This window comes from Scomber japonicus, chromosome 17 (genome assembly GCF_027409825.1).
Source record: "Scomber japonicus isolate fScoJap1 chromosome 17, fScoJap1.pri, whole genome shotgun sequence".
Taxonomy (NCBI): Eukaryota; Metazoa; Chordata; class Actinopteri; order Scombriformes; family Scombridae; genus Scomber; species Scomber japonicus.
This window is the reverse complement of record NC_070594.1, coordinates 21,353,472-21,379,609: the sequence shown is the minus strand read 5'-3', so window position 1 is coordinate 21,379,609 and position 26,138 is coordinate 21,353,472. Positions and strand designations below refer to the sequence as shown.

At 42.4% G+C, this 26,138-nt stretch overlaps 1 protein-coding gene across 2 annotated transcripts in view; it reads left to right on the top strand.

The window, feature by feature from the left end:
- Positions 1-26,138, top strand: part of fut8b (fucosyltransferase 8b (alpha (1,6) fucosyltransferase)) — an 87,973-nt gene that overhangs the window by 3,173 nt on the left and 58,662 nt on the right. The window contains exon 1 of one of the 2 annotated variants that reach the window (XM_053336634.1): positions 17,448-17,535. The exons of the other annotated variant lie outside the window; for it this stretch is intronic. The gene's annotated coding sequence lies outside the window, so the exon portion shown is untranslated. Of the gene's footprint in view, positions 1-17,447; positions 17,536-26,138 lie in introns of those variants that run through there. 2 annotated transcript variants of the gene reach the window in all.

The following is a 26,138-nucleotide window of genomic DNA, read 5'->3' as shown; positions in this document are numbered from 1 at the left end:
TTTTTTTTCTCTTTTTTTTTTTTTTTTAAAGCCAACCCTGCTGCCAAGTGGAGTTTTATTTGAAATAGTGGTTGGATTAGTTTTTCATTTTCAGTTCTGTCTGCAGTACCAGCCTGTCACCTGCACAGCAAACGCCTCTGTTTGCATGAAAAGCCATTCTAATTTCAAGCATCACAGTGTTTTGGCTCAGTGTACAGTGTGTGTATAATGCTTGATATTGGCTTCAGTGTGCTGTGTATACATCCCCTTTTTGCACCCCTGTTGTCCCAGATATATCCTTTTTTTCCTGAAAACGTCAGACGCATGAGAAGAGAAGGCTGAATGGAGCTATGGAGGAAACAAACAATACATTTTTAAGACATGTTCCCAGTTTGGGGGCTTCATGTTACAAACACAAAGAACATTGAAGTGAAGAGGCAATGCAGGACACAGAAAATCTTGTAGCGAGTTGCAGTAACAAGGCTACAAAAAGAAGAATGCTCATCTGGCATTGTTGTGTTGGTATTGTTAATCTCTGTGCAGGGTATTTCTGTTTTCCAACTCCAGACAATGTACTGTAAATAGAGCAGAAGCTGTTGAAAAGACGCTTTAGCTTGTGTTGTTGCTGCTTTGAGGAAGGGATAGACTGAAATTATTTTATATGGATACATGGATACACACCCATGAGTCTTATTATTATCATTATTATTATTATTATTATTATTATTATTATTATTAAAGACTTGCTCTGGCAGGACAAAAAAGACAAAGAATTACGGGGTTACACATTTGGTTCAGTCATTCTATAACCAGTGTTGGCATTTGGCTGGCACTTGTCATGTGAAGCTGGTGTTTGGTGTCTGCTTTTTGTCCAGGGCTTAAATACAAGGACCTACCATCATCCCAGGGCTAAAACTAAACAAACCCTGCTAATGTTACAGTGAACAGCAATGGAAATAAAACTCTGAAGCACACAAACCTGAGATGTAGCTACTTATCTCTCACCTGCTGCAGTTTGCACTGTGTTAGTGTGCTCCAGTATTCAGCTTCAAACAACTAAACTAAACCCCACACCTGCATTCTACAAGGTTAATATACATATATAGCAACAGTAGTTGCTCCTCACGTTACTGTACACTGTATGTCTGTGGTAGTATAGTTAAGTTAGCCAAGAAAGTTAAAGTTAAATCAGTATGATGGAAAAGTACAAGAGATTTTAGTTAATTAAAGTTTCTAAGGAGAGAGAGGGAAGTCTCTTTAAACGGAGAGGACCATTTGTTTACAGCATGATTGATTTACCTCTATTCTCTATTGTTTTTAGATTAATTTAAATAAAAGGGTTGATGATTGATCATCTAATCATTTGTATGGTGTTTTAATTATGATAAAGGTCACTCTGAAGGAGTTTTACTAATGATAATGTAGAAAAACAAAGATTATAAATTTAGGATGGACCACGAATATTTCAAGAGAGATTAGATTGTATTTCAGGATGGTGACAAAGGTTAGTTCAGAGTCCAGTGTGTGTTTCCTCCACTCTCTAGGCTTTTGAATCCTCCAGTAAATAGGTGAGAAAACAATTATCACCCTCTTTTGATGCTAATGTCTTAGATTTTTTGTGATGACCATTGGGGTAGAAACAGCAGAGCTAACCAACCACATGCCATGTGCAGCAGCATACCTGTAGTCTTCAGTTTCTTATAAGGTTGCAGAATGCAGCCTTTCCAAAGGGCAAAATCTGTAGGAAAAAATCCTCTCTGCCATCACTCTTCCTCTGCTCTCATCTTGCCGGAGGGCCATTATTATCTGTATTGTAAGACAGAGTGTCTGTCTAGTGATCGAGCCAATCACAGGGCGAGTGTGGGGCAGGTTTCCATGGAGAAATGCGGGCGGGTCTGTGAGGCTGCTGTAGCTCAGTTTGAGCAGGCTAGCCTGATCCAGGCTGATAGCATTCTCCGGCAGCAGGAAAAGAAAAGCCCCTAGTAGGCCTGCCCTGCTGCCTGCCTGTCTAAATGTCTCGCTGCTTGTCCACCTGTCTTACTCAGCTGAATGTCTAAAGACAGGGTGGAAGGAGGGGAGGTCTGAATAGGAATTCAGTCAGACATGCACAATAGGAGTTTGGCCCAATAGCCATGTGACATCAGATTGGATTTGTGTAGAGACTGGATCTAGATCACAGAGTGCCTTAGCCACAACTGTCCTGGGTGGGTTTGAAGGATGCTTGAATGTGTGTTTGGATGAGGTAGCTCTGAGGGTGCCCTGTCCTTGTTACTGTCAGAGATCCTGACCAGCACTTTCCCTCTAAGAGTGTGCGGCCCAGCTCTGTTTGGCCCTCCTGCCTGCAGTGTACTTCCATCAAGGAGGATGTGTGTTTGTGCGTGTGTGCTTGCCTGTGTGTGTTTGCTTTTTCTGTATCTCGAGGAGTTATTGCTGCTGCAGCCTGAGCTGAGAAGTGGGTCTTACGACATTTCTTCCCGCCTCATTGGAGCTGTCCAGAAATAGGCATGTACCCATCCACATGCAGCACTTAAATTCTCTCCTTCCCCCTTTTTTTTCTCTTTTCAGTTTGAAGCACTTAACTGTCCCTTGTTGCACAGCCTCCTGTGTGCCTCTGCATTAATTTGTGTGTGTGTATATGCATACATATAAGTTAGTGTGTGCGAGGTTTTGTGTTTATTCTAGTTTTTCACTCTTACTGTGAATGCTTTGCACTAGGGCAAGAAGACTGCAGTGAAGTTTGTGGCGCCTCCTCTGCATGAGGAACTGAATTCACATGGGTATGACACAGTGAACATTTTTAGCTCATCAGAAGTTTCTGAGGGACTCACTGTGGGACACAAACAGTTTCCTCTCTCTCCCTGCCAGCCACCCACCTACTCACATAATCCCCTGATGCTCAGTAGCCATGGCCCATCAAACAGCCTCGTCAGACCCTCAGAGTCCACCACTCAGGTCAGGACCAGAGCAGGTGTGGAGGGCTGGAGGGATTCAGAGATGCAGCTAAAAAAACCCTCAGCTGCCTCAGATACTGCAGTGTCTAGCACTTATACACCTCTCAGCATCTAACATAAAACAGGATCTAACCCTACATCAATCTCTTTAAGGCTGTTTTTAGCATGGAAGCCTCCTGAAAGCACAAATCTACACTAGTGGCATCCACGGATGGATGGGACAGAGTTTGGACTGCAGAAGTAGGCAGATGGGTACGGAGGGGAAATTAGGAGAGAAGAGAGAGGTAGTAATTGGGACAGCTGCACAGCTTGAGGCACTAGCAGTCAGATCACCCACCTCTAGGGCCCTATGATTTCCACATTGCGGAAGACAAGGATGGATTCGAGTAATTTAATAATAAAAATGGAATCAACTGTAAAATGTGGAATATTGTGTAATTTGACAAGATGCGAATGTAGTTTGTATAAATCAGGGTTTCCCCGCCATCATAAACAGCGTTTTTTCACAACACCTAAGCTCAATGAACATAAAAAAAATATGCGGAGAGTGTCTACTGCATTTTGGTGTCATTTGTGGTCATACTGCTCCTGTCCTCTGCTGTCTGTTTTGGTGTTAGACAGAGGGTGGGGCTCACTTCCTCCACATAGACCTAGACACACACTCAGAGCGGCCAGCAGAGAGGCCACAGTGGACAGATAACATGGTGCAAGTGCAATAAAAGCTTTGAAAATAAAAAGTCAACAAAAGTAACTTATTTAAACAGCTGTTCAACAATCATACACATGAAGAAAAGCAATATTTTCAACAGCTTGTTCTGTAGAAAATTGTTATGAACAAGCTAAAATGATATATGTGTGATACCAATACCAGCTAATAAAATTGGTTGACCCATATATCAGTAACAATATCAGTCTCTACAGCTGGTTAGTGCTGTTCCAATCATCTCTCTATATATCTGATGATGAATGATTATTTTTTGTTATGGTGTACAGTAAAAAATAATCTGGATATGGAAAACATTAATACGGATTTCACAGGGTCCTACAACCAACTCCAGTCCCTCCACCCCCCCCAAAAAAAAAACTAAAAAGAGAGCCAGATGCTGGCCATTAGGATCATGGTGACAATAGCCCAGATTCAATCTGTGTCCAGGACACAGACTGCACAAGCTCACAAAGACACACACATAGAAACGGAGAAGAACAAGACCATGAGCTCATGTGACAGAATGGGTGCATTTCCCACACTTGGGTAGCAAGGGTTGTGTGACAGGCCTGCCTCTGCATGGGGGTTTGTGGATATTATACTGTTTTCAACAGGAAGCCCAAATTCCCAGAACTCACTCCATCTCTACCCACATACACGAGGACTACTGAATGGCCTCCATTTATCCAGCCGTATCTGATCCAGTACTAGCCAGTATTGGGTGGCCTGTGTGCGACCTCCACACAGGTCCAGGGAGGGTTCAACTCAAGCCCCTGGAAAGTGGGACCTGGACCAAGATGAAAGGCCTACTTTATCTAAGGGGGTGGTCTATTTATGTCACTGGTGCCAGTCCGGGTTCCTGGAGGGTTTGTTTGAATGGTGTTGAGAGTGTTTGTGGATTTTTGCTGTTGCACTATTGATCCCTAAGGGAAAACTCATCACTGTGACCTCAATTGAGAGGTCAGAATTTCGGGTCAGCTACACTGTAGCCTTCATAGCTGGAAGGGACTCAGTATTTCACTTAGCACTATGCCCCCCTGATGTCTGTCCCAAGTTCACATGAGGTGAGGTGGTTAATGTGCATGTGTCCATCTTTATATCTATCAAAGAGTTCATTGTAAGTGTGTGTGGCATGTGTAGTGAGTTACTGATGGTTGGCGGTGTAGGGCGGCAGCTGAGAGGATTGCGAGGGATCATAGAGGATTGGCCTGATTGGATTTCTGTGGCAGAAGTCCTGTCACCTGGCCCAGCATGGCGCTGTAGAAGACAGCAGGGCAGCAATCAGATAGCAGACCCGCTGTGAATATACAGGCACAGTCTGCATTCAACATTGACTTTATAGATTATAAGAAAGAAAGTCCAAAAAAGTCATTTGGCAAATCTGCCAATTCTTTCACTGGGTTTTCTGTCGAGAAAAATCCACCTTTAAAACAGTAAGAATAATTCTTGGAAACTTCGCCCTTGCATTTCTGGAACTGTGTAATTGCTTGATGGTGTATCTCCCCATGCCCTCTTTTGAGAAGCCCAGATGTAAATTTCAGGTTTCACTTATACACCCCCTCAGAATCAGACAAAAATATGTTGTTTTAAACACTTTGAATGAGGATCAATGGTCATACGAGCAGAAATCTATTGTTATAATTAAGCTGTGATGCTTTTTTCTCCAGTTGGTAGCCTGAAAGGACCACAATGCATGAACAAATTGAATGCACACCAGATTAAAGCTCTGATATGCTTACTATCTATTTCTTCCTACATAACCCACAGCTGAATAAAACCGCTTGTTCCGTTGAGCTTGTCAGGCCTTTCACTGGGGATTGTTGAAAAGCACTCTGGGAAATATAGGAAATCACTAACAAGTCGAATTAGACTAGGAAGGTTGAAGCAAAGTGGGTACAACAAAATAGAAATTACAACAATCACATGCTAAATCCTTGAATGCATTGTTTATCACATATTGATGATTTTCATCAGTGTGAGATTATCAGCGAGTAGATTTTTCTCACAACTCTCCTTGAGGGCTGAAATGTATTTAGTTGAGGACATCTGTAAACATCAGGGCATTATTTTTTTAACTACAATGTTTACCTGATACATGTAAAATGTGTAATAGAATGTCTTTTGAAATGATTTTGTTCACAATCCTCAGCAGATATCATAATCATACCTTAAACATAATGGTTTTGTGTCAATTTCACCAGAATTAACCATCTGCTTTGTCTTCGATTCACTTGGTCCAACAGTATTTAGGTGGACAGATATGATGTTTTAAATATATATACACACCTTAGAGCCAGACATATCATTGTACAAACTGGAGGATTGCGGAGGTGTTAAGGAGCGGATTACACTGTGATCCTCGCAATGAGTTGACAGTAATTCATACCTGTGCAGTTTGTTCACCAAAGACAGAATTGAGTACCACTGAGCAATGATAAGTCTGTAAAATGTGGACAAAAAAAATCTCATCAGCATTATTTTGACATATATTGCAGCTGTAATGCATTTGAAAAATCCATTTAAGGCTTTATTAACTTAATAGATGTGACTTGAACCATTTCCAGGAGCTTCCCCTTTGGGCGGTTGTGGGAATATCTCCCATCGGACCTTCCTGTGATGTCCAATCTCTTGTTGCTTAATGGTATTTCTGGGCATTGAGGAGTTGTCTGTGCCAAAAAAGTCTCTTTCCCGATATTTTAGTTATTGATCGAGTCATAAAATGTATAATGTTGGTATTGCACAAAGATATTGCATTCTTTGATTCTACAATATCAATACAAATGTTCAACGCTCGTACAGTGCAGACAGCAGGTGTTTGTAGGTTGCAGAGGCAGTTCTTATGTGCATGTCTTGTGAAAAGTAACACGTGTTACTCTCAAGACAACACTGACCTCATTGGCTACCAGGGAGGGGTTTCATCACAAGCGGGAAAAGTGATTTTTCATTTCCTCATTACTTCTAAAGTAAATAATTGCAGAAGTGAAAAACGCTGTGTATTCTTGTGTGAACAGTTACTAATGTGGAGCGTAGAAATTAAGCCATACATGTGTTAGAAAGCTGTGTGTGTGTGTTTGACTTATCTTTGTCCAATGTCATCCCCTGGTTTCTGCCATCTATCCTATCATGCCTTGGAGAACATTTGCTTTGCAAATAATGTATAAGAAGCAAACATCTTCCCGAACATCTGTGTAGTACCCTCCCTGTTACAGTGCTACAAATTAAACCATGTTTCTACAAGACATGATCTCTCTCAGATTAGAGCTTGTGCATGATTTGGTAGAGGGTTAAGTGTTCTCCAGTGTCTTAAGTCATCAGTCATACATAGTGTATCTAGAGCTTAGCTGGTTGCATATAGGGAGGAGTGTGATTTGACCAGCATGGGCCTGAGCTTCAAGATCTGAGGGGCAAGAGGGTCATATGTTTGTTTTTTTTAATCAGTCAGGGATTTGGAAAGTAGGGTTCCTACTCCTTTGTTGCTTTTCTTAAGGCTCAATGAATGCCGGATGGTCAACACAAACAAAGCACCCTCTAATACCCAAGGTGTCTTGCTTGATTCCCTTCTATTATCCATTTTTTGTCACTTGTTATTTCGTATTTTTTGATTTGATGTCATGGGGTTAAGATACTTTGCCTGTAACATCTAGCTTTGTTAGTTTGGCAGGGCAATGATGTAAACCATGGTGGACCTCTTGTTCAATCCCAAAACCTGCACTAAATTTCCATTCAATCCTTTTGCTTTACCATTATCAGGAACTTTTCTATTAAACAGCCTGCTACATCTGCAAGCTTGCAGATGCTCCTCAGTCCTCCTTCCACATGTGTGAGAGTGGCAGCAGTGACATTCACCTATGGCAAAGCCCTTGGCAAACCAGCATGAGATCATGTGCATCTGACATACCTGTCATGTACTGTAGCCCCAGGGGTGTTGCACCACATGGTTGTCACCTCCTCCCCTTCATCTTGTTTCATGTTGTCATGGGACCACCCTCCACCACCCCACTGCACCCCATTGCTAGTGCTCCCAATGCATAAGGGACATTTAAGGACCTACATAGCAGACCCATTCCTCAATTTTAGCTGTGGTCTGAGAGAGCAATAACAACTTGCCAGTCAGACATAAGAGGCCCTGATAGGACTCAATGAGATGACACAGCAGTCCAATGCTTATTATGTTGTTGGAGTAGTGGGATAGTTGTGGAGAGAGTAAAAAAGGGAGAGAGCAAGAGCCACTGACCGACCACATACCAAAAATCATGAACCGTTCCTCATGGAAACAGCAGGAAGATGGAGTGGTGGAAAGATAGGATGGAGGTATTCTGTCTGTCTGTGTCAGTGGCCCAGAGCTAGGTTTGACGAGGATCGAGTAGACACTTGTGTGATGTCAGCCACACTACCAGGTTTTCAAATATGTATCTGTAAAATAGCTGTGTGACAAGCCGCTCCGGAAACAGAAAACAGCCTCCCTAGCCTGGTTTTTACTTTTCTTTGATCTTGTGACAACAGCAAAGAATTGAAGTTGGCACCTCAACTCAGTGAGGAGCTTTAAACACCCAGCGAGGGCTGTACCTCCTTACTTTGATTTGCGGAGTAAATGAAGGATTATTATAGATGAATCCAGTGTTATGGTTGTCCTCCAACTTTTGATGTTTAAACAAAAACTAGAACAGTGCAACCACCTGAATTGCCACGCTGTCACATTTGAAGTTGAATGAAGCAAGCCGCACACCCTGTACGGCATACTTACTCATTCCACATGCATAGCACAGAGAACATGATATTGAGTCATAATGATACTCTATAGGTATTACACAATAACGTAACCTGTCTACATTTGAGAGCTATTACATGTTCGCTATTAAAGTACTTGTGTCAGTGCGTGGGGAAGCCTTCACATCATGAAGAGTGTCAGGCCTGGACAAGGTCAAGCTGTGAGGGTCAAGCTTCATCTGTAAGTTTACCCTTCTTTTTGAAAGTTGACCCATCCACTCGGTTGAAATAACAAAACGCCTTCCGCACTTTCTCTTTTTTTCCCGTTCATAGCGGCATCATCCACCTCACTCGGTCTTTGCTCTCCTCTGGCAATTGGCGCCCTAATTGAGGCACTCTAGAGCCATGTTTATCACCGTGGCAACGTTGCCCTGCAGATAATCATTGTCTTGTGGATTAGCATAACAACAGAGGAGAGGCTTTGCTTTAATTCCACTAACACTGGACCAAGCTCCTTTGTGTCGGCTCGCCTGCCGGGCTTGTCTTAACTGGGATTAGAGGCATGGGCTTCTAGCGCCTATCAGACCCCCACATTGTGGTCATGCCCCTGCCCTCTAACTTGACTGAACCCTGTTCATGTCCTTAGATGTTCTTTAAAAGCAATACATCCCCACAGCATTGTATTGTGAATATCACCTGATTGTTAAACTTTGTAACACTCTGAACTTCACTTTTATGAGTAGTTCACCGTTAACTACACAACCACTGACTGGAAGCAAACACTATGCGGTCAACCCTCTTGGTTCCATCTTGGCCTTCCTTTAGGACTGAACTTTACAAGACCATAATTTTACTGCTAAAGAAAGACACAAACATCTGCCAACTTTGTCCAGGCAGCTTGTACTGTATTTTTTGTACCAAATTAGTTTTTTATTTTTTACTACCGGTCTAAAAGTTTTTGTCCTAGAATATGTATGCATTAGCCTTTTATACCTGTTCCAAATGGCCAAACTCAAGGGTGGGGCTGAGATGCAGTGAATCATACAAATGGGGTTAATGGTGCACTCTTTCAGATCTTTTCTGCAAAGTCATTCATGACTCTGCACACACATAGCTGTGTAGAAGATAAGTTCAAACCCTACCCATTTTTTCACCTCTGCACATTTGGCCAATTACTGAGTGGAGTGGGTTTTAATGTCAGATTTTAGATTTAAAAAATGCACAAAAAATGTACTAGACACAATGAAAGGGCGAATGGGTGCGAGGTTTCAGATGCTGCTTGAGCATCTGACAACCACTTTATTTGATGCAAACTGACTCCTAAATCTGTTTGGGAAGTCACATATTATCAGCGAGCCAACTGGAACCTAAATAAACTTGAACTCTCAATATTATTCATTAAAATCATGAATATATAGCATCTTTTAACACCACTGAACTGGAATAGCAGCTCGACTGATTTTGTGAGAAGTAAGTCACAGTTGGTAGCAAGTGGGTTTGGTTGGCGGCAGGCTCAGGGAGAGGAGGCAGGAGCGTGCCATGCTGTCCTGTCCTGATCTGTCAGAGCAGAGCAGTACGATCTCCCACGGGAGACACACAGGCGTATTTGGGGGGGGAGAGGAAAGGCGTAGGGTTGAGGGGGGACAGCCGCTGACCCCGTAAGCACACAAGATTAGGAGGATCTTGGCAGTGCTTCACTAATATGCGTGGTAATTTAAAGACACTCCGAAAAGAAATGTCAGTGATGTGTGGGTGGGCACATTTAATATGTGTGTGTGTGTGTGTGTGTGTGTGTGTGTGTGTGTGTGTGTGTGTGTGTGTGTGTGTGTGTGTGTGTGTGTGTGTGTGTGTGTGTTTTTGAGAGAGAAAGATACACACATCAACAATCTCCATGGATGATTCCTGTGGTAAAGCATTCTCGGTTTCTCAAGCATGCAAAAGGAATTTCAGGCCCTCTCAAAAAGATGACCACACCATTGCAAGGGAGCTTCTTTGAAAGATTAGCAGAGTCTATATGCTTTTGCCACACACAGACAGACAAATCCAGACACACACACACACCACACACATGTATTTATTTTGTGGTACTGTATGGTGGTTTCACACTTCTTCTTGTTGCTGACATTATCTAAATATGTTTTCCTATGCCAAACTTTTTCCAGGCTATTTTGCTTTGTTTAATGCTACCAATCCACCAGCCAGCAGTATTTTAATTTCCTCTAACTTGCAGTGTCAGTACTTGGCAAGACAGTAGCAACGTAGCATAGCCAGCAGCTGTGGATAACATTTCTTTTATTTAATGAGAGGGACTCTTGTGGACTCTTATGATAATTCTGTGACCCATGTTTAAATAGAATCTAAGTAAGTAGCAATACTGTAAGAGACTTGTTTCCTCCTCCAGTTCGGACTGTTTACAAGTGGGCAAGTGGTGTGGTAGGGCGAGTGGTGTGAGGCAGGCTGCTGGAACAGGTGACATCTGTGACCCAGCACAACAGTGGTGGATGCTGGACACATGCTCCTTCCGCAAAGGCTACTGGCATCCTTTCTGCCTCATTGGGCTCATGCCCACACGCACACCCTGCAACACACACATTTGAAATGCTTCATCTGAACGGAGCCACAGCACATAAGGTTATTGTTAAACGATAGTGATTCAGCATACCTTAAGGATATAAAGACTACAAAAATAAATTTCCCTGTAAAGTATTATCGTCTTTTACAGTGACTGGAGTTATGTTTTTCTTTCTTTCTTTTTTTTTCTTTTTCGTCTCACTTTAGACAGTTGGCCTACACTCTACAAGGCTCTAACAGCTACTTTGTGAGCATGACAGACTGCCAAACAGTAGGATCATCGGCTTACAGAAAATGACCTCCTGATATATACAGCCAAGTGCTGATTCTAGGTCAGTTGTACTATTTCACTCAAAAATCGAATTGAAAACCTATCTCAGGAGCGGCCGCTGCTCCGTGCCCCTTTACTGATATAACGGCACACACACACACACACACAGAGCACATACTGTACACACGCTTGCATGTACATGACTAAATTGGAACTTTCTCCAGCTTCACAAAAAGACAATCAGATGATTGATCTTGCTTGCAAGGCTATTAACCCATTATATTTACAAAGCCATTAACTGCTTGATAATTGGACTGTTAATTAAAACAAAGGCCTAAGTTTCCCCCTATTGAGTCTCAAACTTCCCTCACTGAACTGAAGAACAAAATAAAGAGCAGAGTATTAACACTACATCCATTTCTTGTCCCTGGGATTTTCCAATAAACTCAAGACTGTAAATATCCAAAAGGGTTTTTTTGGTTTGAAATTGCAAATATTACAATCATACAATAAGGATAAAAAAATATTGGAGAATATTATTGTTTAATTTAGTTTTAATGCAGCTCTATATGAGTTAAAGTTTGGCATCAGCACTCCTCCTCTATATTGCCTAACCCTTCTCCTCCCCTCCTCTCCCAGGAGGGAGTGCTTCTCTCCTCCTGGTTTCTCGTTGCATTCTGATAAAGCAGAGTCTTCCTCTGATGTCTCTTATCTCTCCTCATCTCCTGCAGTAAAGGCTGTCTCTGTTTGTTTTATGCTTCCTGCCAGCTTTTTTCTTTCTTCTTTAGTCCCTCCCCACCCACCCCTCTTAGGTGACACCCAGTGCCTTGTCCCAGTATTGTGTGCAATGGATCAAATTGGTCAGAATAACTTAATGGTCTGCTGACCTGCCTCCTCCTGACCCTGACTGTTTATCAAATTCTATCATATTCTGTAGCTATATACCTCCGCTCCACACCCTCCCATTTCTGTGAGAGGTATAGATTTGTTGCTCCATATCTCTGGCAGTGCAGTACTCTGCTTGCTTACTGCCGTTGACAGAGTGTGTGTCCAGTGCAGGCTACGCTTGGCTGCATCAGGGTAATGCTGCTGGCTAGCACAGATCCGGCAAACAAACAACATATATTATATTGGAGGCAAGGAGACTGGTTATATAGCTGAGGGGCCTAATCATGTGTGTTTGTACGCATACTTGCATGTTTTTGTCCATGATTGTGTTAGTGTGCGCATTGACCTACTATGTGGGCCACACTGAGAGAAGCAATAGACCCAGACTGTGTCAGACCTGCTCTAGCCAGGCTTAAGGCGATAGTGTAATAACAGCAAAGTCGAACTTGCCTGAAGTAGAAACAGTCAAACACAGCACAGCGCACACATCTGTGTACACTTGCTACAGCTTTGCATTGTTTGTGTATTTGCACACAATGCCTGTAGTGTTGCAGGAAGAGTAATAATGCAGCAACAGTAGAGATAATCGCTTTGTGATTTCAGGCATTTTTCAAGCAAATAAAGGCCAAACCCTCTCTGGTACAAAATAGAAAGGTATGCTTTTCTTTGTCTTTACATAGTAAGTTATATGTTTGGCTTTTAGATTGTTAAATTGTTTAGACTAGTGCTGCCGATTAATTTAATTGCAGTCATGATGTCAGCCTATGCAGTAATATTACAGCAAAAGAGACTTTTAACTGCATAAGAGACTTTTAAGTTTAATTACATTTAAATGTGCATGTGAAAACGTTTGGTCATCTACACACCATGAGCGGAGATACTTCACAGACTGCTCTCAGTCTCTGTGTAGTCAGTGAAGCATGTGCAGTGCATGGTCACATGACTTGCCGGTGTGCAGACCACAGACCAGGTGGAAATGGAAGCTAACAAGCAGGCTGGTACTTAAGTGGCGGCTAAAAAGAAGCACAACCTCTGTTACATGGTGATGTTTTGGATTCAAGCTCAGCGACCTCGAGCAGAAAGAGGAACTCTGTAAAACATTGCAAATGAAAGTCTCATGATACCATTTTGTTTATCATATCACAATATTTTCCACAATAATCGCAATATGACTTTTTCACCAAATTGTGCAGACCCTAGTTTAGGCTGACAAAACAAACTATATGAAAAAATGTAACCTTAGGCTCAGCAGACTGGTATGGTCATTTTGAAGGCTAATTGATTGAGAAAGTAAGAAGCATCTATATTGATATTGAAAACCATAGCCTGAGCGCTGAGGCCTAAACTGATATCGATATTAAGTTTGGGAAAAAAAAAAAGTCAGATAACATATCAATATTATTATTCACCTCAGACCTTGGTGGGCATTTGTTGTACACTGCAATTTCTTACTGCTTATTGGCTGACACACCGATACTGATGCATCTGCAATAAACTAATTGCAGGAAACCTTTAGGAAAAATAGCAGCTCGGGTGAAATAGCAATATTCGAGGTCGAGGCCATGCCTGTATGAGGAACTTGGGTTTGGCCATGAAATTTAAGATATCATTTTAACGAGCTAAGCAAATAATGGCTCAAAATGATTAATTTAGAAAATGCTGACTACGGGATGTTTTGCACAGAAATGGAAAAAGCACTGAACCTAGGGGAGGAAATGAGAAAAGCACACTGGAAAGCTACTGTTTTTATATTCAATAGAAGTGCATCAATACATAACAGGCAAACAATCTGAATATTTCATTAAGTGGATCAACCATTAAAATGAATGTGTGCATCAAATAGATGAATTCATAGAAGGTAACGTAATGTAAACTTCGCTGTGTGTCTTATAATTTTCATCATTCTCTACATGGACTGTAAAGAATCTCCCAGGCCATCATTTTTTCTTCATAGTGGAATAAACTGAGAGGAAAAATGACATATCAGGGAAGAAAATCAGTTATGGTTTCTGAAGCAGAAAAATTAATTTGCTGATGAATAGTCTGAGTATTAAGGTCCCTTATCAGCACCAGCACTGATGTTGGAGATTCTGTCGGTGCACTTCTGACGTTTCAGCCCGGTTCCACCCTGGCATGCAAGGATTGGACTAGTCCAGCCAGCCCTGCCTGTCCACTCTGTGGAGTCTAATGCCAAAGGGGTTTGTTTTCCTTCACTAACCCGAGCCTTAATGCTTCCTTCTGTCTGCAAAACACTGCTGACATTTTTTTTTTTTTTACATTTGCTTTAGATACCGGTGAACTCTATTATTAGGTCTGTGGGTAAAATGAGAAAAAGAACCTTTTGCAAGAATAAGGATGGTGGATGATTTTAGCTCGTTATATCTTTTCACCTTTTTACTTTTTGGATAGAGCATTTCCTGTCATATAGAAATCTACTTGTCTGTCTGTGTGTGAGAAATGCATTTTTTCATTATTTACATTCTTTCCTGCCACATTTTTCATATCATACTCCAATCATATTTGTTATTTGTTCCATTTGAACACAAATTGTTCAGGTTGATTAATATGGAATAAGCAGTAGTAATAAAGACGCCGCCGCCAATATAATCTGACATCATATCTCATCTTCTCTCCATCTGTTCTGTCACTCCCTCTTTTTACTTCTCACTTCATTTTCACTTCTTTTCACTAACAGACATGTAGAGCTGTATTAAATGACTAGATACAAAAAACCCCTCTTGATAGCTGCAATATTCCTTCTACCTACTCTCTCTCTCTCTCTCTCTCTCTCTCTCTCTCTCTCTCTCTCTCTCTCTCTCTCTCTCTCCTCTCTCCTCTCTCCTCTCTCTCATACACACACACATACATATACAGACGCTGGCCTGTGCTCAGGTGTGTGTATGAGGTGGCAGTCTGCTCTCTCTGTTAGGTCCTCAGCTCCCACCAGCCTTCCAGATGGCCTTGGTGTCAGCACCACACCTTTTGCTCACACGACACTCTACATCCTTCAAAACCCCCCCACCCCCTACTCCCTGTTACAAAGTACGCAATTACAAATGAAGTGAAAGATGTCTCGAATGAAATTCTCATTAGCATTAATCTTAAAATGCAGCTTTGGAAATACATTTATTTTAATATATATTTTTGGAGTATTTTTTATGCCATTATTAGATAGATGACAGCAGAGAGAAATGAGGAGAGAGATGTGTGAATAAAGGTAGGAAGAGTTTAAATGCAGGTGTTGTGGTTCATGGTTGGCAGCTTAACCCCGAGGCCACCAGCTCGCTCTCAAAATACATTTTGTAAATTAAAATTATTCACATTCACACTACGTATCAATTCACACCTTTAGCAGTATTATTTACGGTAAACAGTTAAATGAATGAGAATGAGAGTGTTAAAGTTCTCAGACACCATGCCTGCCTCATTTCAGGCACCAAGCAGCTTTAAATTCATATAATACTTAAAATACATTATACACATTTCCTCCTGGACAACTTTTCAGTCTCCCAAATCTTTTCTTGCTTTTAAAGGTGCAGTGTGTAGGATTTACTGGCATCTAGTAGTGAGGTTGAACACCTAAATACCCCTTCCTCACCCTTCTCTTCAAAGGCTGTAGGAGAACACATGGTCTCATACGAAACTTGCGAAAAACAAGAAAGGGCAGTGTTTGGTTTGACCGTTCTGGGCTACTGTAGAAACACGGCAGAGCAACATGGTGGCCTCTGTGGAAGGGCACCCACCCCCTATGTAGATATAAAGGGCTCATTCTAAGGTAACACAAACAGGAGTCTTAGTTTCAGGTGATTATTTTCTGCCAAGTTTATTTCATTAGATGCCAAAAATTGTATGTACTGCACCTTTAACATTCTACACACTACACCTTTTAATCCTTGATGAGAAATGATTTTAAACTCACTGAACCAGCATATAAGGAGCGTGTAGGCGATTGTCTTTATACGTGACAGCATGACTCACAGGTAGAAGTTAACTTATAAGCTCATCTCTCAAAAGCACGGCGTCCTCCTTTAACCTTCTGACATTTTCTGTTCGCTTCTTACTGACATAGAATAAGAAAACCATACAGAAACACAGAACACTCCAGTGAGGCAAATTGACTTTCAGATTGGAAACACCGAGATGGTTGACTCAAAAGATTTCAACCACACACAATGTTTAAAATTTAGTCAAATCTTATTTTTTGACAGGAATCTGAAAACCACATTCAGAATTCATATCAAGTAGTCAAAGCTGTTTCTGTGTGCAGGAGAATGTCTTCCTGGGAGGGACCTAGCAGGCACTTATTTGTTTTTATAAGAACAAATGAAAAAGCTTTCACAGTCCATAGATCGAAATGCGTGGGATCAGTCGGCGGCAGAAAATAGAAAAGCGGACTTGTGTTTTTTTTTTTTTTTTTTTTTAAGGAAAACACAGATCATTAAATAATTCAGCGAAAGTTTGCAGAGGATGTTCGGTCTTGTTCTGCAATGCCCTGCTTCACATTCTCACAGCAGCTCCAATTCATCGGGGGGGTGGAGGTGAGGTGGTGGGGAGGGGGGTGGTGGGAAAGGGGGGATTTCTGCAGGAGAACCACACATTTGTTTTCTTCATCTACCGAGCAGCTACGGCGGAGCAGATGGGACAGAGCAGCTCGTAGCGTATACGCGGGGTGTTAAAGGAGGAGGGAGGAAGAGGGAGGGAGGGAGGGAGAAGGAGAGATTTATCCTCACTTCTGGCTACGCTATCGTCTCTTTGACTTGTTGCTGATTTTCTTTTCTTTTTTTTTTTCATCTTTTGATTTAGTCCACTTGTTCGTCTTTTAATTCTCTACCAGCCGTCGCGCCTTTCAGTCATTATTGCTGCGAGGTTCGGCTATTCAAAAGCTTTACTCCCCATTCAGCCTATGCTCGGCAGCTTCCTTTTTCATTAACGTGCTTCATTCAGTCGCGTGCTGTTCTCTATTAATATATTGCTCCTTTTACGCCTCTGGTGAAGTCCTCTGTACTGTGTGTGTATATATAAACTTCCCATTTGTTGCCCCTATCATGATCATCTCTCCTGCTGCCCTCTCCTTCTCCTGTTTGGATTCCCCCCCCCCCTCTCTCTCTTTTTCTCTCAATCTTTCTTTCTTTCTGTCACCATGTGCTCTGTGTATCTCCACCCTCCCCACCCTGCCTCCTTCTCTCCTCGCATTTTCTGTCTCTTCCCGCCTGCCTCCATCCTTACTGCAGGGTTGAGTCATCCCCGTTTCTGCTTGCCTTGACACGTTTGGCCCCCATACGCGTCTGTCCAGGCCTCATCACACAGCGATGGCGCTAGCTGGGTTGACATCTCGCCGCAGCGCTAAGGGCCTCTGATGTCCATGACGCTAGCGCTGACCTGTCCCTCACTCCTCAAAGCACTGACATCATCAAAGCGGGACCACACGTCCATCCCCCCGGGGCTATTAATTGCCAAATATGGTATGAGCCACATTTTTTTTCATCCGTGCCATTTCCATATTAGAAGAAGGGAGTTCTGTGTCTCTTTTTTTTTTCTTTTCTTGTGTTTATCAAAGAAATATTCTAGCTTGCTGCACTTCTTTTTTTTTTCTTTTTTTTGGCTTTTTCCTGTAGTTCTTCTTCCTCACTTGGCATTCTCCGGCTGTTGTCGGGAGAGAGAGGGACCAGATCAGCACTATTTTTCTTCAGAGCTTTTCCTCACAGGAGAGCCGGCGCACCCACCCCCCACCCCCCCCACGCTTCAAATTACACACCTCAGATCACACGCGTGCATATGCTCACGTGTGCACGTACACTACAAACAGCAGAACCCGCCGTCCTCAATGCAAAAAAAAGTACGCACAAATGAAAGCCTGGCATCCTCCTTGGTGGAAAATTGAGTCATGGTCCTTCTGCTCGCGTAAACTGACAGACAAGCCAAGCGAAAAATGGAATCAAAATGTCCTTATATTGGGGTGGGGGAGGGGGGGGGGGGTGCATGAGCGGTGCTGCTGTGAGATTCTATATCAAGCATATGCAAATGGAGTCAAACCGACCCCAGGCTCGTTAAATAAAACATGGGAGTAAGGACAAAAACCTGCTTCTACTGTAACCTTGCATATTCATAATGAGCAATCCTGCCTAATGCCAAATGGAGGGATCTTACACCGTTTGACATTGTGTGGCTTGCTGCTTCTTAGGTGCATGCTGTTGTTCTGCAGGCTCGGAGCAGGTGAGGAAGATGAGGATAGATTTTTTTTTTTTTTTTTCACATTTAAACTTAATCCTGTGTGTTGAGTCAAGGTAAAAAGAAGCACTTTCACAACCCACAATGTGCACTCCTGCCCTTTTTAAAGTAGCTTTTTTTGGCCACAGCAGGTTTCTGTGAGTGAGTGAGTGAGTGAGTGAGTGAGTGATGAAGCTGCACCATTGGTTGGCTCGTGGAGTTTTCCCATTGGCTGTTGCTCTTTCAAAATAAATCCGTGCGAGATGAAGGAATTGGAGAACAGCAGTGCGAAGCAGAGTAACTGTGTTTCCTTCTCCGAGCTCTGACGCTCTCAGCTGTGGTGTAGCCGAAGTCAACTAAACTCCTTTTTAAAGAGACGTGTACCAGCGTCCCTACCGTCTCCTCCTCTACCGTCCAGTGTGATGGACTCTTGAGCTGACAGCGCTGTCAGCAGCCGGCAGGAGAGACGCTCCCCGCTGTGTTCAGACTGAACCGTAATACCAGGATGCATACTTTCTCTATATCTGACGTTTCACATGCTAAATGATGAACAGCAGTAGTAAAAGTGCAATGAGTCTTGCATGTAAAACATGTGACGCATTTAGGCTATTTGGCTGTTACGCTGTTATATCAGTTGAGTGCACTTGATTTGACTAACTGCACTAACTGGGTGGAGATAAGCCCTCTGAATTTGCAACTAAAATGCTGTCCAAATTTTCATTTCCACCGCAGCCTTCATAATTCCTGACTGGGAAAGTGGGAGTAAAAAGGCACACAGAGGCATGAGGCACAGTTAAAGCAGCCCAAATAACCATCAATCTGATGAGACACTCAATGCAGAGGGAAAAATGAGAGCCATATGAATGGAAAGTATTGTTCTTCCAACTGGGACACCACAGAAACTTGCATAAGTAGGAATTCACATTAGACACTCTTTATACTCTCCCTGTATCAAACTGGCTACAATTTCACCCATTGACAATACACAGCCTAGCCTTATAGTCGGTTTTGACCTGGTCTTGTTCTGTTTGGACTCCAGCATAGAATTTGGTTGCACCCCTAAGCTTGCTGAGTTGTGAAATAAAAGTTATTCACAGTAAGTGTTTGCTCAGCTTCACCTCCTTTTTAAAATGCACAGAGCAGAGAAATACATGCAACTTAATGCCTTATAGTCAGAACACATGCACATAACTGCAATAAAAAAAAAAAAGTTTTGGAATTTCAACTACCGTATTAAACGCACTCACAGGAGAGAACACAATATTACACTCAATATTTTTGGTGTTACTCGAGAACTAAAAACTCCAAACCTAATTTTAGTTTGCAGTCTGCAGGGATTTCCTCAGTACCTCTAGACGGGACTCATTCAATTCTCTTCAGGAAATAGTCTGACAGAGTCCCACTCACATCCTCGTCCCTTCAAAATAGACAACTGTTCAGCTGTCATAAATTGAATAGAAATCTGTCTAACCCTTCCTCGCTGCATGGAACTTATTGGATCATTCTTTAAAGTAATGGAAGGATGTAACACTGTATTACTTCTCAACTTTTAAGAGGAGACGTTCAGCTGAAATATTCAGTTTTGTGACAAGAACAAGAAACTATTTAATTGGATCGGTCGTATATATTTTGGATCCACTGATACCAGTCATGCATATCGCATCGTGCACCCCTCGATTTTAACCAATTCAGATTTGAAAATGTTTGCCACCCTGTGTTGAGGTGTCTGATTTAGACTCACTTCACTTCGGTCCTGACTTTTACCTGGACACTACCGGAGTGTTTGTTGTAAGTTGCAACACTTGAGGGTGGTGGGCTGAGAGGCTGGTGAGAGACCAGGATTAGATGCCTCCACTGATCTCAGTGAACCCCAGCTGGCATAGCGCACAGAAGAGAGAGGAAAGTAAAAAAAAGGAGCCCATTTAGATCAGACTACACTGATCCATCGCCCAGAGTGATGGGTGAGAGATCTGCAAAGAGGACTGGGACTGTGACAGGCAGTGTTCATTAATGCTCCAGCCTCTGCTGTAGAGTCCAATCAAGGGGCTCCACACACAAGCACCCTCAAACACGAAAGCTCTCACACGCACACACGTATATACGCGCACACACGGCTATCCAAGCAATGAGACAGGCGGGCTAAGCGTGGGCACTGATGGCTTCACTGCCTCAATTGATGGGTGCTTAGAGGAGAGTGAAAAAGGAGAGCTGGAGATGCGAGGCCAGCGAGACTGAGTGCGAGAGAGAGGAGAGAGAGACGGTGCGGCAGGTTCTGCTGTGTCGATGACTCTCTGATAGCCCGAGCTTAGCGCCACTTCTGCTCAACATGCAAAGCCATTACACTAACCCCACATGCTGCCCAGCTGTTTCCATTAAATGCTTCAATCCTGAAAATCTCTTTAGCTGTCACTAGATACACTACAGGCCTAATAAAGCATCCGCAATTCCAGGTGCTGAATTATACCGGAGCGAAAAAGAAAAAAACAGCTACGTTACATTTTACAGATATTAGGCGTTTAGCCATCGCTTGTATACAGAGTGAGTCACAGTGAGGGCTGCGATAGAATTAGTTTATAGTTGTAAATTACCAACATTAGAGGGAACCAGTATGGTATTAATATCAGTCCCTGCAAGGAGCTGGCATGGCAGCGTTGTGACAGAATGCGATGGTGAATCTACAGCCGCTGCTGCTGCTGCCGCCGTTGTGACAGACTTGGCAGGGCGCAGAGCGGTGTCTGTCACAGTACTGTGTCTGTTTGTACTGTCATTCAAATGTTTACCTCCCAAATACCCATCTGAAATGTAATCAGCAGTGTGTGCATTGATTGTAAGCCTGTTTGGTGGTGTGATTGACTCAAACGCTGGACAAACAGGCCCGAGTGCCTGAGAGCATTTTCCTTTTTAGATAAAAAAAAAAAAAAAAAAAAAAAGGACAAAATGCTGACTGGAGGCGTGTCGCCCCTGATCTGTCCTTGACCCAGCCGGTAGGGAAGACAGTGAGTAAAAACAGGACTGTGCCAAAGCAAGAGGACGGGTGCATGGGGCGCTCTGCGGGTGCTCTGCAGGATAACAGATGATGCAAATTGGAGAAACAACATAAAGCCTTAAAGGACATTCGCAGTTTAATTGTAGTTGTTGATCATTTCTACATCCCTTTTATTTTTTACATCACGTTATTTTGTTGTTTTTTCTTCAATTATTTAATAAAATACTTGCTGCTTCCTTTTTAGGTTGTTGTTTTTCACTGTCAGTATGTATATTTAAATTCTGTGTTAGGTTGTAATTCCACTGTGGGGTGGCTATTTTAATCCACAATTACGTCAAATGAAACACTGCTTTTATAGACTGTAGTTGACAAAAAGTTGGCAACTTTTTTTTTTTTTGGCTTTGTATGAGAGGCGGGTCCGTAGATAACCACTAACTTCCATCAGAGATTTTAAAAAAAAGGTTTTGTTTTTAAAGAAAGAAGCAGAAAGGGGGAAGACGGATACTTCCTCCCTGCATTCTCTCAGTGCTCAAATGTTCTCAGATTTGCACATTAATATGAAAGCTGGAGTGCCTTTTTTTTAGATAAGTGTATTTATTGCCTGATGCGCTTTTACATAAAGTCTCAAGTGTTGTTTTCTTTGACAATTGGAATTAAATGTCGTTTTTTAAGAGAGTCGATAAAACTGATTTGGAAGCCATGGTGCATGCTTCAACTCAAACGTCATTTGAAATGGACAGAAAATGTAAAATTTGAGCCAGCACATTATGATGTTCCCTTAAGAGCACTTAAAAACAGGGGGGGGGGCTGCCCTTCCCCCTATTTGATAAAAGAGAGAAAGCATTTTCTGACATCGTTGACGACACCGACATCATCATTTCCTGTTTGTTTGTTTGTTGTTGAGACTGTCACACACATTCTTGTAAGTCCTCTGATTTCCACGGATCATGCGTTCCTCCTTTCTGTCTGTGTGCGGTCACATGAGCGTGTGAAACAGGGACCAAGACCAATCAATCTCATTAGATGAGCTGATATGTCTATATATTATATGTGTGTGAGTAGTTTTGAGTGGCTCCTGTCAGAGCATGTGGCCCCTCTGAGAAGCTGGGAATGAAAACAGGTTTTTGCTCCACTAGGAGTGCGGAGTAGAGCTGGGTAATGAATTCCAGGAGGCTGAGCATGCTAACAAGTTCATTATTCCAGCTTGGTTTAGGAGTAATTACCATTTTGCATCCAAAGCCATTCAAGACTGGGTCGCTCTTGTCAAATTAAGCCAAGTGTGAACTCAGATAAACATTTGCATAAGCGCGTGTGCACAAGGTGACAGCCAGAAATCGGTGTGTGGCCAGGTTGGAGTTCCTGTTTCACACCCTCAGCGGCGGTGGTGCTCTGCTTATATCCACATATATTCAGGAGGTGAGGAGCAGTAGGCATATCTCTGATGGGCTGATAGCCTCCACATCCACATACTGATGATGAGAACATCATTGAGAACCTGACATGAACTTGTGACACCCTTCCTTTCATGCTAGTTTGCTTTCTAGCCCCCAGTCCTGCTCTCATTGCCTTTTTTTTTTTTTTTTTTTTCTTTTCTGTGTCATTTTCATATTTTTGCATGAGATGGAATATGGCATGATCCTAATAAGCAGTCACGCATAGAGCTTACATCAGATAAGCAGACTCATTTAGGTCTCAGAAGAACATCATTAATTATAAAGAAGAACAGGCCCCTCTAGTTGTCTGCGTTGGTACACTTATTCCCCCGACTTCCTTGAGTGCGCATTCACTACGGCGAATGTGCAAATGTATCCACGTCGAGCGCCAGAACTCTCATATGCATCATTAAATGCTTTTTACAGAGGTCGTCTAATCAATTTTAACTGAAAAGATGAATTTCAGCACATCCCCAACCGGCATGTAGAGAGAGACAGATTGATTCTGTAAAATGTCAGTGATTTAACACCTTTCTCCTGCAAAATGTGTTGCATTGACAGCAAGTTTAGAGCTAAAAAGCAGAGCGTTTTGTGCCCTCTGTGCTTTGTCGAGCTTGTCAAACAACTTGGAAATTGCGTAATTCAGCAATTTGCACGACATACAGTACCATATGATCATCATTTTAACGAGCTCAGCAGGTATCGGCTCATGTTTTTGATAGTTAACGCACAGAACTTTGCAATTCGTAACCCCTGATTAATACTTGATTCAGACCTCCTGCTGTGTAATCTTTGCTGGTTTGTAGTCTGTAATCTTTGCAGGCTTTTTCTGTTGTTACATTAGAATGAATACTCTGGAGAAAATATTTCAATAAACTGGCTTTTGTGCCTTCACAAAGCTGAAATACACATGAGAACGATGATTATGCTTCATCCACACCAACAGCAGTATGTACAATAGTTTGTCTCTCCCATGCTGTTCAGACCGGTAGGCCATCAAGTCTTGTTGTTTTTACCTTAAGAAAAAGAGTAGTGTTAATAATGAGCATAAAAATGTATATCTCCTTTACAGTAGCAGTGTTTCTACGTGCGGTGTGAGACGCATTCTGCAGCGGTCAGATACTAATTCAGGCTGGAAATGATACATCACCACAGTGTTGACTGTGTGCATTGTGAGTCTCCACCCAATGGTATTTATCACAGAGGGCCGTTGTTGTCTTGGATAAATAGACATATTACTGCGAGTCCAGAGTTCAGCCCACACTGCCGGCTAGCCACAGGCGCACGCTCAGTCTTTGAGGGAAAAATATGTTCACTGCTTGAGCATTTTGGGTGGGAACACTACACTCAGTTGAAATATGGCTTCAACTTTTTACTTCAATATTCAGAAATCCAGATGGTTACGAAAGGATTGGGGCGGAAAGGCACGCTTGATTAATGCAGCGGAAAGTGTTTCGAAACTGAGATATCTATTCTCATCTATTTAGGGACACCTGTTTTCATAAAAGGATAACAAGGAGTTCTAGCAAGTGAATATACTTCTTAAATAGAAGGTAACTATTGCTTAGAAATAAAGATATGCACCTAAGAGTTAGTTTAATAAAGCAGACTGCTTGGATACAGTCTGTGTGTTACATTTTATGGGTCAATAAAAAAGCTCTTCCAGTTCAAATCCACTCTTATGTATTTTTATCTTAATGTAATCACATGTGCAAGGGATCACCGTTAATTGGATGTTTGCAACCAGTACATTTTATTGGTTACAGTTGTTATTAACACTTGTAATTTGTACAGCTGCCCTGAAATAGCTGCGGTGTGTCTCTGCAACAGTTCCTCTCTGTAGATGTGACGGAGGGGTTGTGCATTTCATTTGAAGAGCATACCGTGCACCAGTGGGATTTGTAAACTTGAAATCACGAAGATGTCTTTTCTCTCTCTCTCTCTCTCTCTCTCTCTCTCTCTCTCTCTCTCTCTCTCTCTCTCTCTCTCTCTCTCTCTCTCTCTCTCTCTCTCTCTCTCTCTCTCTCTCCCTCTCCCTCTCCCTCTCTCCCTATCCCTCTCTCTCTTAGAAATGTGAAACTTGGAAAGAAATAATAATCTAGCCGATTTCTGCAGGGTGAATATTTAGTTGCTAGGCAACAATTTTTGGCATTCGACAGGAACCCTCAAGTAAAAGAGATGGTGAAAGAGGCGGGAGGGTTGGGGTGCGTTTGTGGCAAAACGGAAACATGAGTGGATCAAAATAGGTTGTATTGACAAAATGGCAATTTCCCCAGGCCTGAAGTGGCTATGTTGTTTTGACAAATTGGCCCACATGCAGGACAGTTGTTTACCAAAGCAAGACCATTTGAACAGTGTGGCCCAGGATTACAGCAGCCATTTTATAAAGCACTTATTCCAAGCTCGAAACTTTCAAATCTTTTTTTTTTTTAGACTTCTAACGGTGGTAACAGTTAGTTTTTAAAGTGACATAAAGCTGTTGTGTACGTAAGCGTTTTGTTGCTAACGTATGGAAGGCTAGTCGTGGTAGTTGGTGCCAAACACATTACTTTCCCAACACCCCCACCGACAGTTTCCTTTTTCTTTTGTCCAAATAGAAATAAAACCCACTTAGTTCAATTTTGCATTTCAGCGCCCACGTTCATCAAATAAAAAAAGCTCATCTGTTTTAAGTATGTTATCAATACTACGTCAGATGATGCTACAATTATAACCTGAGTGTGTCTACTGTGTTTTTGCAGCAGTGTCTCAGAACAGAGTAGAGGAGTGAGACATCTGTCCTCCCTCCTGCTCTCTGCTGTAAACACGCGTATCTATTAGCGAGCAGCTCTAACGTCTCCCCGGGTCTTGGTGCTTGTTTTCGGGAGAAACTCTCACGCTGTCTGCCTGCTCAGCCTGCTCTCTGTGCATGTCTCTGGATGCTAGGGCCGGTTGCTCCGGTTCTGACGGCCTGCTGGTGATCCTGAACAGCAGCAACAGCAGCCTGAAACCCGCCATCACTAACTTGTAAGTGAGGGGAAGAAAACTGAAAAGCTAATGTTAAAGATCAAATAAGCACTCTACAGATATTGAGAATCATCAAGAATATCCTGTCTTGTAAAATGTCAGATGTAACTGCTAACCACTGGGAAAGTTTTCTCAACGTGGCATCCCTAATGTAGAGGGTCTCTTCTCATCAGAAAGCTGTACATTTTTCATCATACCAGCATGTCCCTTTTAACTGTGCATCCTCATAAAAGTCTCCCAGCAGCAACTGTAGCTGTCCATGTTCGCCCTCTTTCACCACCACCATTTTTCTTTGTTCTTTCATCTTTAGCTTGTCATAGCCATTACCCGGCGTTCTCTGCCCTCTGGCAACCAGTGAAGAAGTCCATGACATTGATGCAAGATTTTCTTAACACGGTTCCCCATCCGAGCCCATTTTCTTCTTCAGATTGGG